Source organism: Phoxinus phoxinus, assembly GCF_949152265.1.
Source record: "Phoxinus phoxinus genome assembly, chromosome: 2".
NCBI classification, from domain to species: Eukaryota; Metazoa; Chordata; class Actinopteri; order Cypriniformes; family Leuciscidae; genus Phoxinus; species Phoxinus phoxinus.
In genome coordinates this window covers 50,663,620-50,677,412 of record NC_136877.1, presented here as the reverse complement: position 1 = coordinate 50,677,412, position 13,793 = coordinate 50,663,620, and the positions used below count along the sequence as shown (strand labels likewise).

Sequence of the window (13,793 nt, the reverse complement as noted above, 5' to 3'; positions counted from 1 at the left end):
GCTTCCAATGAGCCAAATAATGAGAAAGAACCAAATTGCTTACCACAGCTATGCAGACGACACACAGATCTACTTAGCCCTATCGCCTAACGATTACAGCCCCATTGACTCCCTGTTCCAATGCATTGATGAAGTAAACAGCTGGATGTGCCAAAACTTTCTTCAGTTAAACAAAGACAAAACTGAAGTCATTGCGTTTGGAAACAAAGATGAAGTTCTCAAGGTGAATGCATACCTCCACTCTAGAGGTCAAACAACTAAAAATCAAGTCAGGAATCTTGGTGTGTCTCTAGAGTCAGACCTTAGCTTCAGTAGTCATGTCAAAGCAATAACCAAATCAGCATATTATCATCTGAAAAATATTGCAAGAATTAGATGCTTTGTTTCCAGTCAAGACTTAGAGAAAATTGTGCATGCTTTCATCACCAGCAGGGTGGATTATTGTAATGGACTCCTCACTGGCCTTCCCAAAAAGACCATAAGACAGTTGCAGCTCGTACAGAACGCTGCCGCCAGGATCCTGAGCAGAACCAGAAAATATGAACATATCACACCAGTCCTCAGGTCTTTACACTGGCTTCCAGTCACATTTAGGATTGATTTTAAAGTATTATTACTGGTATATAAATCATGTAATGGCCTAGGACCTCAATACATTGCAGATATGCTCACTGAATATAAACCCAACAGATCACTGAGATCATTAGGATCACATCAACTAGAAATACCAAGGGTTCACTCAAAGCAAGGAGAGTCCGCTTTTAGCTATTATGCCAGCCGCAGCTGGAACCAGCTTCCAGAAGAGATCAGGTGTGCTCCTACAGTAGCCACATTCAAATCCAGACTCAAAACACTTCTGTTTAACATTGCATTTACTGAATGAGCACTGTGCCACTGTTCGTCCGACTGTTTGCACTGTATTTTATTTTATTTTTTTATTTTTATTTTTTTTTTACTCTAAACTGTTTTAATTATTCTTATTTCTTTTGATTATTTTAATTTCTTCTATGTAAAGCACTTTGAATTACCATTGTGTATGAAATGTGCTATATAAATAAACTTGCCTTGCCTTGCCTTGCCTAATGGCCACCGGGCTTGACGAGGATTCAATCTCTTGGCGTCTCTAAGATATTCCAGATTGCGATGGTCCGTGATTACCTGGAATGGGTGATTAGCTCCCTCCAGCCAATGTCTCCACTCCTCTAACGCCAGTTTAATGGCTAACAGCTCACGATTGCCCACATCACAGTTCTGCTCTGCCGGGGACATTTTGCGTGATAAGAAGGCACATGGTCGGAGTTGTGGAGGGGTCCCCTGCCGGTGCGACAACACCGCTCCTACTCCGTTGGTAGAAGCATCGACTTCAACCATAAATGGTTTATCAGGGTCGGGGTGGCTGAGCATAGGGGCGGAACAGAAGGCTTTATTCAACGTTTCGAATGCTGTGGTGGCTTCTGAAGACCAGGTTAATCGTTTGACTCCCTTCCGTACCATCGATGTCACCGGAGTACAGATTTGGCTACAGTCTTGGATGAATCGTCGATAAAAATTGGCAAAGCCGAGGAAACGCTGAAGCTCTTTGAGGGTCTGAGGTCTAGTCCAGTGAATGACTGCTTCAACCTTGTTCCGGTCCATCAAGATTCCTTTTGGACGGATCACGTAACCCAGAAACTGAATGGTTTCTTGGTGGAATTTACATTTCTCCAATTTGAGATACAATTGGTACTCACGAAGACGCTTCAAGACTAGCTGTACATGACGAACGTGTTCATCCAGGCTGGTAGAGTAGATGAGGATATCGTCTATATATATGATCACAAACCGGTTAAGGAAGTCTCGGAAAATCTCATTCATGAAACCCTGGAAAATCGCTGGTTAGTTCGAAAGGCCGAAGGGCATGACCCTGTACTCGTAGTGTCCGGAGGGGGTAATGAATGATGTCTTTCACTCATCTCCCTCGCGTACACGGATTAGGTTGGAGGAACTCCTCAGATCGAGCTCGGTAAAGAGTTGATCAGACCGTAACTGTTCAAAAGCAGCAGGCACCAATGGCAGGGGGTATCTTTACCTAACAGTGGATGCATTCAAGACACGGTAGTCGATACAGGGGTGAAGACCTCCATTCTTCTTAACGACGAAGAAAAAATCGGTGGTGGTTAGATGTCCAGAATCGATCTCCATCGGCGAGGGTGCAGTGGTAGTGCCCAGGTAAGCCGCGCAATGTTGAGCAATGAGAATGGACCGTTGAATCAGTTTCTCAATTCCAATCGTGTCATCATAGATGGCAAGCTGTAGGCAGATGTCTGGATTCAGCCCCTGTCGGTCGGCGGTCATCAATGCAGTCTCATTTCAGCCGCTGTTAGCGGCGATAGTCCGGAACTGCAAAGCATACTCTGAAACAGTAGATCTGCCTTGGGGAAGATGAAACAGCTGGTCGTGAACCGAAATAGCGTTAGATGTCTGAGCGAATACAACTTGAAAATGTTACAAAGCTACTCAATGACTGTATTGCAGGGACATTGGAGGGAGGGAGGGAGGGAGGGAGGGGGTTCTGGAGGAGGGGGTGGAGCTAACAAATAACAAAAAGTCCATGGAGGAGTGGAATGTGGGAGAAGCCAGTGGGGAGCAAGGAGCAGGAGGAGCTAGATAACATGCCAGAGACCAGCCCGGACGAGGCCCCAGGGCAGAGTCGAAGGCAGGAGGAGCCATGGTGGAGTCAACCTGGTGGCAGACGACACCCTGGGGACGACCAACGGAGATGCAGCCATAAATGGAGACTCTGATGAAGCTGATGAGTCGATGAGCCCACGCGCTGCTGATGGTTCTGGAGACAGAGGAGGAGCCACGGTGACGAGTGTCCGAGTTGGAGCCGGAAATACCGAGGGCAGAGGCTGAGCCAGTGGGACTGAGGACAGAGGCGGAACTGGGGGGAGGGCGGATGGAGCCGTAGGTGTAGGCAGGCCGACAGCTGACCTAGGGCTGAGGAACTGGCTGATTGAGGAGGCGAGAGAGGGAGGCTGGGTGGGAATTCTGGAGATACAGGGGACGCTGGAGATACAGGGGGACTGGGAGTAATTTCTCCAAAAAAGTAAATAAAATTGTCCTCAAAACTGTATTTCAGTAGTGGTATGGACGGGGCTCTCCTCCCAGCCCTCGAGTTCCACAAGCACTCCCTGGGCTCTGTGGCGATGACATTCTCCGTCCTTATCCTCGGTACAGGCTCGTCTTTCGCGGCAGGCTGGTCTCCACGGTCTGTATAAGTTTAATTTACAACCCACAGATGTCAAAATTACCCTGTAACTACATTGCACAAGAACATATTTTGCCAAAAATGTGATAAAAACTTTTATATACAACAGACATACACATTTTGCCTGGAATATATTAACAGAATAGGTACCTGTTTTAAAATAATTACATTATAAATAATTTGCTTCTATATCTGGTTGTACCCATTTATTACCCAAAACGTAACATATTGTTCCTTTATACCTACACGGAAGTACACTATAATTACAGAAACGTACACCGTAATTTCGGTTTACTTACGAAGTTCTTTGCAGGTTGTATATCTGCTTGTTACCCCTTTATTAACCAAAACTTAATTTTTCTTCCCTTATACCTACATGGAAGTACACTATAATTACAGAAACGTACACCGTAATTTCGGTTTACTTACGCAGTTGTTTGCGGGTCGTAATATAAAGTGTTACCAAAAAAGGATATATATATATATATATATATATATATATATATATATATATATATATATATATATATATATATATATAATCATTATTATTATTATTATTCACATTTAGTCTTATTTGCAAAACATTTAATTGTAGCTGAATATCCTGAACAAAAATCAAAAGGCTAAAGAACACTTTGCCTGTAATTTAAAAAATACTATAAAAAAACAACTATCCTATTTAATATAAATTTCAAGCAATATTAAAGACAAGTAAACATTCAGTAATAAAAAAAAATAAAAAAAATTAGCAACAAATAGATGCAACTGAACAACGATTAAAATTAAACAGTGTTTTAAGATTTTCAGTATTCAGGTTCAGAAACTGTAATTAAATGTAAAATAACGAGAAGGTCCTCACTGCAGAACATGAAATCCACTGGGAGGAGTTGGATCCAGATCCAACTCCTCCCACTATATATACTTCGCCCCCACGCCCCAGCTCCACCACCAGATGAACCAACATATCGGTGATCACCATTGTTTGGTCTCATCAATGTAAGTCTACATTTTGATTACTAATATAGTCGAGATAGATTAATAATTTAGTGTGCGTCTTTAAGTAATGATCACACTTAAATATATGTTAAAGTTTTGACAGTGTCCATACTTTTTGATAACACCAAGACATGTTTGTCTGAATGTGGGGCGCTCAACCGGATGTGCGACCCATGAGCAGCGTGAATGCCGAACGCTTGTTTGTTTATGTTTGTTTATGTTCTTAAGTACATGTTTACATTGATGCGCACTTTTAAACTTTAAAACATTTTGTCAACCCGGAGCCATGAATTGCATCTACTTGATCGTTCTGATCACACTTCTTAATCGTTTTACCTGGGGAAGCGATGACGACGGCGGGGCTGGTCACAGGATTATTTACTCCCGTGAGCTATTGCTCGAACTCCGTCCATTTGCACCCGCTACTAGGGACAACAGCCCTTATCTGGCTTGCAGCAAGGACAGTGTGGGAACAGAGGATATCGACAAAGCTCCCAAAAATCATCGAAGGAAGAGAGGTAGGAGAGGGGGTGTCCAACGCCGACTAAGGAGATGCGGGTTGGCCGATAGAAGCCGGCTCCCTCCGCTCCCCTCCATTCTTCTCTCTAACGTACAATCCATCCGTAACAAAGTCGATGAACTAGAGGCTCATGCTAAGTTTAAGCGCGACTTTAGAGACACATGCATGCTGGCTTTCACGGAGACGTGGTTGGGAGAGGCTGACAGGGATGAGGATCTGCGCATTAGTGGCTTCGGGTGCCCGGTGCGCATGGATCGGTCACCTGTAACAACAAACAAATCCACTGGGGGAGGAGTCTGCTTCTACATCAATGAGAGGTACTGTAACACCGTTACTGTTCGAGAGGAAATCTGTACTCCTGACCTCGAGCTACTATCTATCTCTCTTCGCCCCTTCTATCTTCCAAGGGAGTTTCCACAGCTATTCTTCACCTTGGTGTATATACACCCGCGTGCAAACGCCTCCTCAGCTGCTCACGTAATCTCAGAAGTGACTAACAGACTCGATGCTATATCACCCGATGCTCCAAAGTTTATTATGGGAGATTTTAACCATTGCCAGATTCACAAGACATTAAAAACTTACGAGCAGTATATCACCTGCGCAACAACTAAAAACAACACCACTCTTGACTTGTGCCTAGGCTCAGTACCCGGCGCTTTTAAATCCATGCCCAAACCTGCTTTTGGTGCATCGTACCATAACAGTGTTCTCCTGATACCTACTTATAGTCCCATCTGCAAGCGACAGGAGAAGTCTGTAAAAACAGTGAAATGCTGGACAGATAATAGCATTGCCAGCTTACAGGCATGTTTTGAATGTACAGACTGGGACGTGTTTTACAGCTCCTGCAATGATTTAAATGTACTAACACAAACTGTGACATCTTATATATCTTTCTGTGTCGATAGTCATATCCCATGTAAAAATATAACAATATTCCCTAACAACAAACCATGGGTTACTAAAGAATTAAAGAGCGTTCTAAATAAAAAGAAACGTATTTTTTATACAGGGAGTAGCCAGGAAAAGAAAGAAATTAATAGAGAAGTAAGGAACGGGATAAGAAAAGCAAAAAGGGCGTATAAAGATAAGATAGAGCACAAGTATAGTAGTGGAGATCTTCGGGCAGCTTGGAGGGGAATTAAAGAAATGTCCTCAGTCACCCAGGGAAATGGAGACAGTAGGAAACCTATAACAATTATGGGGACAAATGACGCTAATCTCCCGAACGTTTTTAATACTTTCTATTCTCGCTTTGAAAAAAATGACCCTTCTAGAAACATTACTTGTATAGGAGAAACAATATTGTCTCAAAATGAGGTCACAATCAGTCAAGAATGCGTTAGGGACCATCTGAAGAGAGTAAATATAAGGAAGGCACCTGGTCCCGATTTGCTTTGCGGGCGGACACTGCGCTATTGTGCTGATCAGCTGAGCAGCGTATTCCAGCACATATTTCTGATGTCACTGAAGTGTAGTGTGGTTCCCACTCTTTGGAAATCCTCCATAGTGATTCCAATTCCTAAAAAGATTAGCAAACCAGGGACACTTAACGATTTTAGGCCTGTTGCTCTAACTTCGTTAATTATGAAGATATTTGAAAAAATCATTAAAAATTGTATGCAAACGTATGTAGAAGAGAGATTAGATCCCCTGCAATTCGCTTATCAAGCAGGGAGGGGAGTGGAAGACGCAAAGTTGTTTATTTTGAACAGCATATACAAGCACTTAGATAAACCAAAATCACACGCAAGGCTTCTGTTTGCAGATTTTTCGTCAGCTTTTAATACCGTACAACCATGTATTTTAATTAATAAGATGTTAAGTGATTTTAACCTGCCTCATCAACTTGTTTCATGGATTTTAAATTTCTTAACCGACAGAGAACAGAGGGTATCAGTAAACGGCAAATTATCAGATCCCTTACTGCTCTCCACAGGACTTCCTCAAGGGGGTGTCCTTTCACCCCTTTTTTTTATTATGTACACAAATGATTGTAGAAGTACCCAGGAGAACAGCTACCTGGTTAAATTTTCCGACGACACTGTGTTGCTGTCACTATTACAGAGGCCATCATCTGATCATGGAAATGCTCTAAATGAATTCATCTCATGGTGCGATAACCATTGTTTAGAACTAAATGTATCCAAAACTAAAGAAATAATTATTGACTTCGGGCGAAATCGAGATACAGTTTTTAACAGCACTATACACAATGCTAAGGTTGAAATTGTCTCCTCATATAAATACTTGGGCACTGTTTTTGATGAGCATCTTAGATTTGATCTTAACAGTGCTACCATTGTAAAGAAAGGGCAACAGAGAATTCACCTTCTTCGCAGACTAAATACTTTCTCCGTCTCACCGGTCATCCTGTGCAGATTTTATCAGTCTTTTATTGAGAGTCTTTTAAATTTTTCTTCAATCTGCTGGTTTCATAATTTGAGCATCAAAGACAGGAATAGCCTGAATAATATTGTAAAGATTTGTTCTAAAATTATCGGTGTGAAACAGAGAGACCTAAATGTCTTCTGTAACCAGCAAATACTGCGGAAGGCAATGAGCATCCTGGCCGCCCCGGATCATGCTCTGGCAGGTGAATTCTCTCTGTTGCCTTCTGGGCGTCGCTACGCGCTCCCGGCATGTAAGACCAATCGTCATTCTAAATCTTTTATTCCTTATGCGATTAAACTCTTAAATTCCGCATAAAGTTCCTGGAGAAAGGAAAAATGCACATAATGATGAACTTGTACTGCTGTACGTTATGTATGTGTGCGATGAACTTGTTACTTGTGTGGATAATGTGTGTGATTTGTATTATTTATTGTTGTTGACACGCTGCTCTTAACCAATTGCCCCGTGTGGGATCAATAAAGTTGATTGAATTGAATTGAATTGAATTGTTTAACTAGTCCGCTAAACTGGCATCCATTAATGGTAAGTTAGGTCGTTTGTAGCGTTAACGTTAGCACGCACGTGTAGAGGTGGCCTATCTATTTAGCTAAACTAATTAGCTTTGGATAATACTATTGGTATGTTCATATGTTTATAGCTAGGGTAAGCTAACATGTGGTGTTGTCAGTCAGGTAGCTATCTAGTTAGCCAGGTTAGCCACGCTACCCACTTGCCAGGTTAGGCAAACACTGCACTCCAGGTATGCATTGTTAGTTGTTGCCATGGAGTGTTTTACTTTCAATGATGAATTAAAACATTTTAAAAAATAATGAACATTTAAATATTTGCTTTCTTTGCTAACCCACAGGATATGGAGGTCGAGGAAGAAAGGGGGAACTTTTTTAAATAATATGTGAAGACACCCACCCAGACTTCTGCAGCGAGTTCTGCCAGATCTGTGCTGACCTGAAAGGATGAATAGTTAATTGTGAATGTTTCCCTGTAATGTTTGTGTCATTTCTGCGTGTGCTCCCAATGTGGTTTTCCTTATGTTTTGCCTTCAAAGTTTCCCTACTGTTTTCAAAATGTCTGTTTTACCTAGTGTGTTAATAAACGTGTTTTTTTTTCCTATTTAATTGTGCTGGTAATGAATTGTTCATGCATTTATGTAAGTGAGATGCTCTTATGTTATGTAAATTAAGTCAGATTCCCTTGTGAAGTCATTTATAAGTTTAAAATTAGTGCTGCTATAATTTAGTCACTTACAGTTGCATAATCAGTGGAAAAGCACACATATTTTCTACATGAATTTAAACTTGATTTAATATTACTCAAAAGTAGACGCGCCTACTTATTAATATTATAATATTTGATTTAATATTTGAAATCAAAGTGCGTGTGGACTACTGGGGTAAAATATCAGCCAATCAAAGAATACATTTCTTTTTAAGAGATATTTATTCTTGCATGTAAAAAGGAACCACATGCTTTTCAGGGAAGATGAAATGTAAGAATTTTTAATCAATCTTTTTGTTTTGGATTATAATTAAACGCTTTTTTCCAAATGAAAAAAAAATCACATTCACACAATGTACAAACTACAATGTTTGTAACTTTTTAAACTTCATTAAATAAGATTTGTTTTCAGCCAGTTTGTTTTTCTGTCAAAAGTCAAATCATCTTAATTTATATAGCGCTTTTAACAGTGTTGTTTCAAAGCAGCTTTACAGAGATAAACTTATAATTTAAGGAAATGGAGATGGTTTTGGCTTTATAGCGGTTCTTTAATACAATTATTTTCCAGCTAAAGTTAGTTTTGATTGATTCGCTTCCGTCGCAAGATCATTTGTTATTAAAGGGCACCTATTATGGAATTTTGAAATTTACCTTTCATGTAGTGTGTAACATAGATCTAAGTGAACAAAAACATCCTGCAAAGTTTGAAATATGAAAGTGCACCGTATATAAAGTTATTGTCTTTCAAAAGTGAGAGTCGACTCTGAGTCATTTTTATGAATCGTTAGAAGACCGAAGCTTTTTCTCTGACTAGATGACGTCAACTTGTCAAGTTATTTGAATACGATACGCCCACTTATTGCGCTCCAAGGCCAGGGAAATTATCATGGCGACGAGACGCTGTGTTCTGAAGTGCAGCTCAAAAGCCAACTTTTTTCATCTGCCCAAGCAGGAGCATTTGAAGACTAAGTGGCTACAATTCATATAACTATACCACAGAAGTATAGTCCGAGCCTTGTGCTTTGTTCGCGCCATTTTGAAGACGATTGCTTTACCAACTTAAATACAATCAAACTTGGATTCGCGAGGCGGCTGATATTGAAGGAAGGTTCAGTTCCGAGTGTATTTGCATCAGCTTCCTCCTCCGTATCACAACCTGTAAGTGTTATTAATAATTTTTGCTTTTATATTTTATGTAGCATGCTTAATAATTATTTTGTTTGTTGTGTAAGCACCGTTTAGCTTCTAGGTCTTCAATGGCAATTGTATTGAGATAGCCTATGTGAAGTGTTTGTCGTTGTTTTCGGAGTTGTCTAAAGAATAGAGTAATACCTCGTAGTAACGTAACTGCATTTTTTTTTGTGTAAAAACGTTATGTTTATGCATCGGGCTAACGCAAACAAAGACTGATTGTGCTTTTACAATATGAACTCTGGGCTATGCTCGCTAACATAACATTAAATTATTTATCTTATTTTTCGGGGTTTTTTTACTACAAACTATAAAGCAGTGGACTATAATCATTATTATAACACAATTTAATTGATAAAAGCATCATTGTACTCCCTGTTAAAAATAAGTATTATCTCTGTAAACACTGCTGGGTCATCTGACCAATCAACGCAGATTAGCGTCGCGCAAAGGAGGGGTTTGGAAAAACGAGTCGTTGAACGAATCATTTGGGAGTCGGTGAGCAAATCAGGTAAAAATAAATGCATATTATACGACAACAAAAGTGTTTTTTGACATTGCATGCACGTAAAACTGTTGTTGGGGACTCCCTAAACAACATTAGGAACATTTTAAATGTCATAATAGGTGCCCTTTAAATTAGGTTCTTAAATTAGACGACACCATTCTCTCTACACAGACTTTAAACGCGAACCTGTGAGAAACGCTAGGAACCTGTCGACCAATCAGAATGCAGTGGGAGGAAATCCAACTCCGCCCCTTGGATCTGGATCCAACTCCGCCCCTTGGATCTGGATCCAACTCCGCCCCTTGGATCTTATGTACTGCATTGAGGTGCTACTGAAAATAACACTGCACTTTATAAATAAAATATACATTACAAACGTAGTTACAAAAGTTATTCAAGAATGAGTGAATTTTCTCTGTCTTTTGTTGTTTGATTAGTGTTATTATAGAGACGGCCGCTGCTTTCACTTTAGGAGTTGCCCAGTATAGTTACACACACCTGCAGTTGTCTCATGCTTGAATGGTTTAAAATCACATTCCAACCCTGGTCCAAAACACCTGAACAAGCTAATCAAGCTCGTTTGGTTTACTGACTAGTCACAAGCCGGTGAGATTGATCAGGTCTGGACATAAACTCTGCAAGACAGCGCACTTTGAGGACCAGAGTTGAGAACTCCTGACTACCGTAATTAGTCAATAATCACTGATGAAAAATTAATAAATATTAATTTGTATAGATTTATGCAATATTTTACTAATATTCAGTAGTCTTCTCTCTTTTCTCCTTTGTGATTGTGTATCAAACGCAGCTAAATTACATTACATTTAGTCATTTAGCAGATGCCTTTGTCCAAAGCGACTTTCAAAGGACTAAAGCAATCGAGTCATCGTGAAGAGGCGAACACAACACAAAAAAAGTGCTCAAAATACAAAGTTCAGCCATTGCTCAGAGAAGCATAAGCCAGACAAGGGAGGATTAAAGGAAAAGGATTTTTTTTTTTTATGTTAATTGCTCACGGAAGAGATTAATTTCCAGTTGTCTTTTGAATGTTGTCAGGGATTCTGCATTCCGGATGAGGGTGGGGAGATCATTCCACCAACCGTGAATGAGAATGTTCTGGAGAGTGATTTTGTGGCTCTCTGTGATGGTACCACGAGCCGTCATTCATTGACCGATCGTAGGCCCTTCAACAATCTTAGCCCAAAGTTCTGTGTGTGAGACTTTATACATGAGGACAAATGGACTACAAACAATAGAAAACTGTTAGGGCCTCCCACAGGAGATCGATCTACCCAGCAATCTACTCTGTCTTTGTCATTCACACCAATCAGTTTCTATGGGCCATACACCTGTATGGGGCATTTGGTTCACACCTTTACGGACACAGATATAGTTGATTACATCTGATGCACAGTCACAGTGTAAGTGAATCTGATGACTGAAAATACAAAATCTTTCAATCCCTTCTCTGATCATTTTTTTTATCACAAACCAAACTTCATTAATCATATACAGTATGCGGCATACAGGCTCCATTACTTAAAATGACAGGATAAGAGTTCATGTTGAAACTTTGCATCCTCTTGAATGCTTGAGTCCTCTGGAAGCTTTTATTTTGGAGTTGTGATTTTGCGGAAGTGACAGATAGTGTTGTGTTCTGTGGATGTTCAGAAGCCTTCATCTAGGTGGCCAATGCAGTGCAGTCTAAGCGTTGGATGTCTTTGCTCATCCTCTGGAACACCTGCAAGCAAGCAAAAGAGAAAAGGGAAACGTATCTTGCCATGGAAAATATTTTAAACACAATTCCTAACTGTCTGAAAAACTGTCACTATTTAAATTGGCAGGACACTTCTGTGTTTATCAGTGGCTGTATGTTTATGTCTTCGTCCACAGGCGACAAGCGAGGGCCTAAAAACCCTAGTCTCGCCATATCTGGACTCTGATAAACACTACTGCCGTCTATCCCTCGTCTCTAGGCAGATGTTTCAAATCCCAATGGCTCACGTTGGTCCACTCATCTTTTCTCTGCACCTTAACTGCTTCATCAGTTACCATGAGATCCTGAAGGCTTTGTGTCCTACCAGGCTGAGTCTTTCATCAGTTTGGGCAAGGCTGTCAGATGTTATGTTTTCATTGGACATGGGCCGCCCGGCAACATGTTCAAAGGGGCATAGTCCAATTTCCTTGTGGTCATCCTGCATTGCTTGTCATGATGCAGATTTGTTTTAGCTTCCACCACTGATGGCATTTGTTTTCTGGATGCTTCATCTTGAATCAGTTTACATGGCAAAACTTGCTGAAGTTGTCTAAATGCCACTGTATGTGCACCTCTCTCCTTTACGGCTTGTATAGCAGCACCATCTACTAGGACATCATCTTTGGCTTCAGTTCTTGAGACGTCTGTGTAGGCTTTTAACTTTGGGGTGGTGTCTTCATTTGTCGTTTTTGCATATGTAACGGACGTGGACAGGGTATAGAGACAGACAACTCCAGCTGATGGGTCTCCCAAGATTTATTTGCTCTCAGCAACACAAGACACTGCAGAAGACAATATCACATTAATTTGGCTTCTGATCTACTGTTTGTTTCTATCTGCACCTCTGCTCCTCAGCAACACAAGATATTGTTGTCTGGAGGAGACCTCATTTTTTTATATTTGTTTAATATATATATATATATATATATATATATATATATATATATATATATATATATATATATATATATATATATACATACTTTTTTTAACAGTTTTTAGTAAACAAAATGAAACAGTATGTGGGTTTGGGTGACTGCAAAGATAACAGAAAGAGAATAACGTCTAACAAAGATACACATACCTGCAGAAGACAATATCACATTAATTTGGCTTCTGATCTACTGTTTGTTTCTATCTGCACCTCTGCTCCTAAACATTGAATAACAAAATGTACACACTCAACATAGTTCACACCTTTACAGACCTTTATATAGTTTATTACAGATATAGTTTATTACATCTGATGCACAGTCACAATGTAAATTAATCTGATGACTGAAAATACAAAATATTTCATTAATAAAGACATTAAATGGATTGTTCTTCGTGTTGTTCCAAACCTGAATTACTTTTTTTCTATGGAATGCAATATAAGATATTTTGAAGAATGTTTAATCTGTTTTGTCCATACAATTTTTCAAAATATCATTTATATTTATTCATTTAGCAGACACTTTTATCCAAAGCGACTTACAAATGAGAACAATATAAGCAATTAAACTAGCAGTAGGACAACAGTTTGTAAGTGCTATGACCTTTCACAGTTCAATATAACGTAGTACTTTTAATTATTTATTATTTTTTAGATATAATAGAGGAGAACAACAGAGTTGTCAACTGTTGTCAGAGTTGTCTATGTTGTCAACAACAGATATTTGTTTTTATTAATAATAAACAGCGCATGTAACTATTTTTCAGGAACTTAAATTATGCTCAGGTTTCTCCAGTCAAAGTGCATTTAGAGGTTTTTAAAAGATTATTTGTTCCCTGAGGTGGAAATGTCCTAACCCTTGGGAAAACATAAATTACACTTGGGACAACCCTTGTTTTTTGTTTGTTTTTTAATGTTAACATTTCAATTGTTAAGAATGGTCCTACACCTTCCACAGACGATATACACATAAATACATTTAGACCACTTAGTGATTGCTAT

At 39.7% G+C, this 13,793-nt stretch overlaps 2 protein-coding genes across 2 annotated transcripts in view; both read left to right on the top strand.

The window, feature by feature from the left end:
- The window catches only part of LOC306992573 (uncharacterized protein), an 868,003-nt gene that overhangs the window by 503,891 nt on the left and 350,319 nt on the right, over nucleotides 1-13,793 (top strand). The window lies entirely within an intron of this gene.
- The window catches only part of LOC306992642 (SLAM family member 5), a 239,746-nt gene continuing 234,965 nt past the window's right edge, over nucleotides 9,013-13,793 (top strand). The window contains exon 1 of the mRNA XM_079601770.1: nucleotides 9,013-10,236. The gene's annotated coding sequence lies outside the window, so the exon portion shown is untranslated. The remainder of the gene's footprint in view (nucleotides 10,237-13,793) is intronic.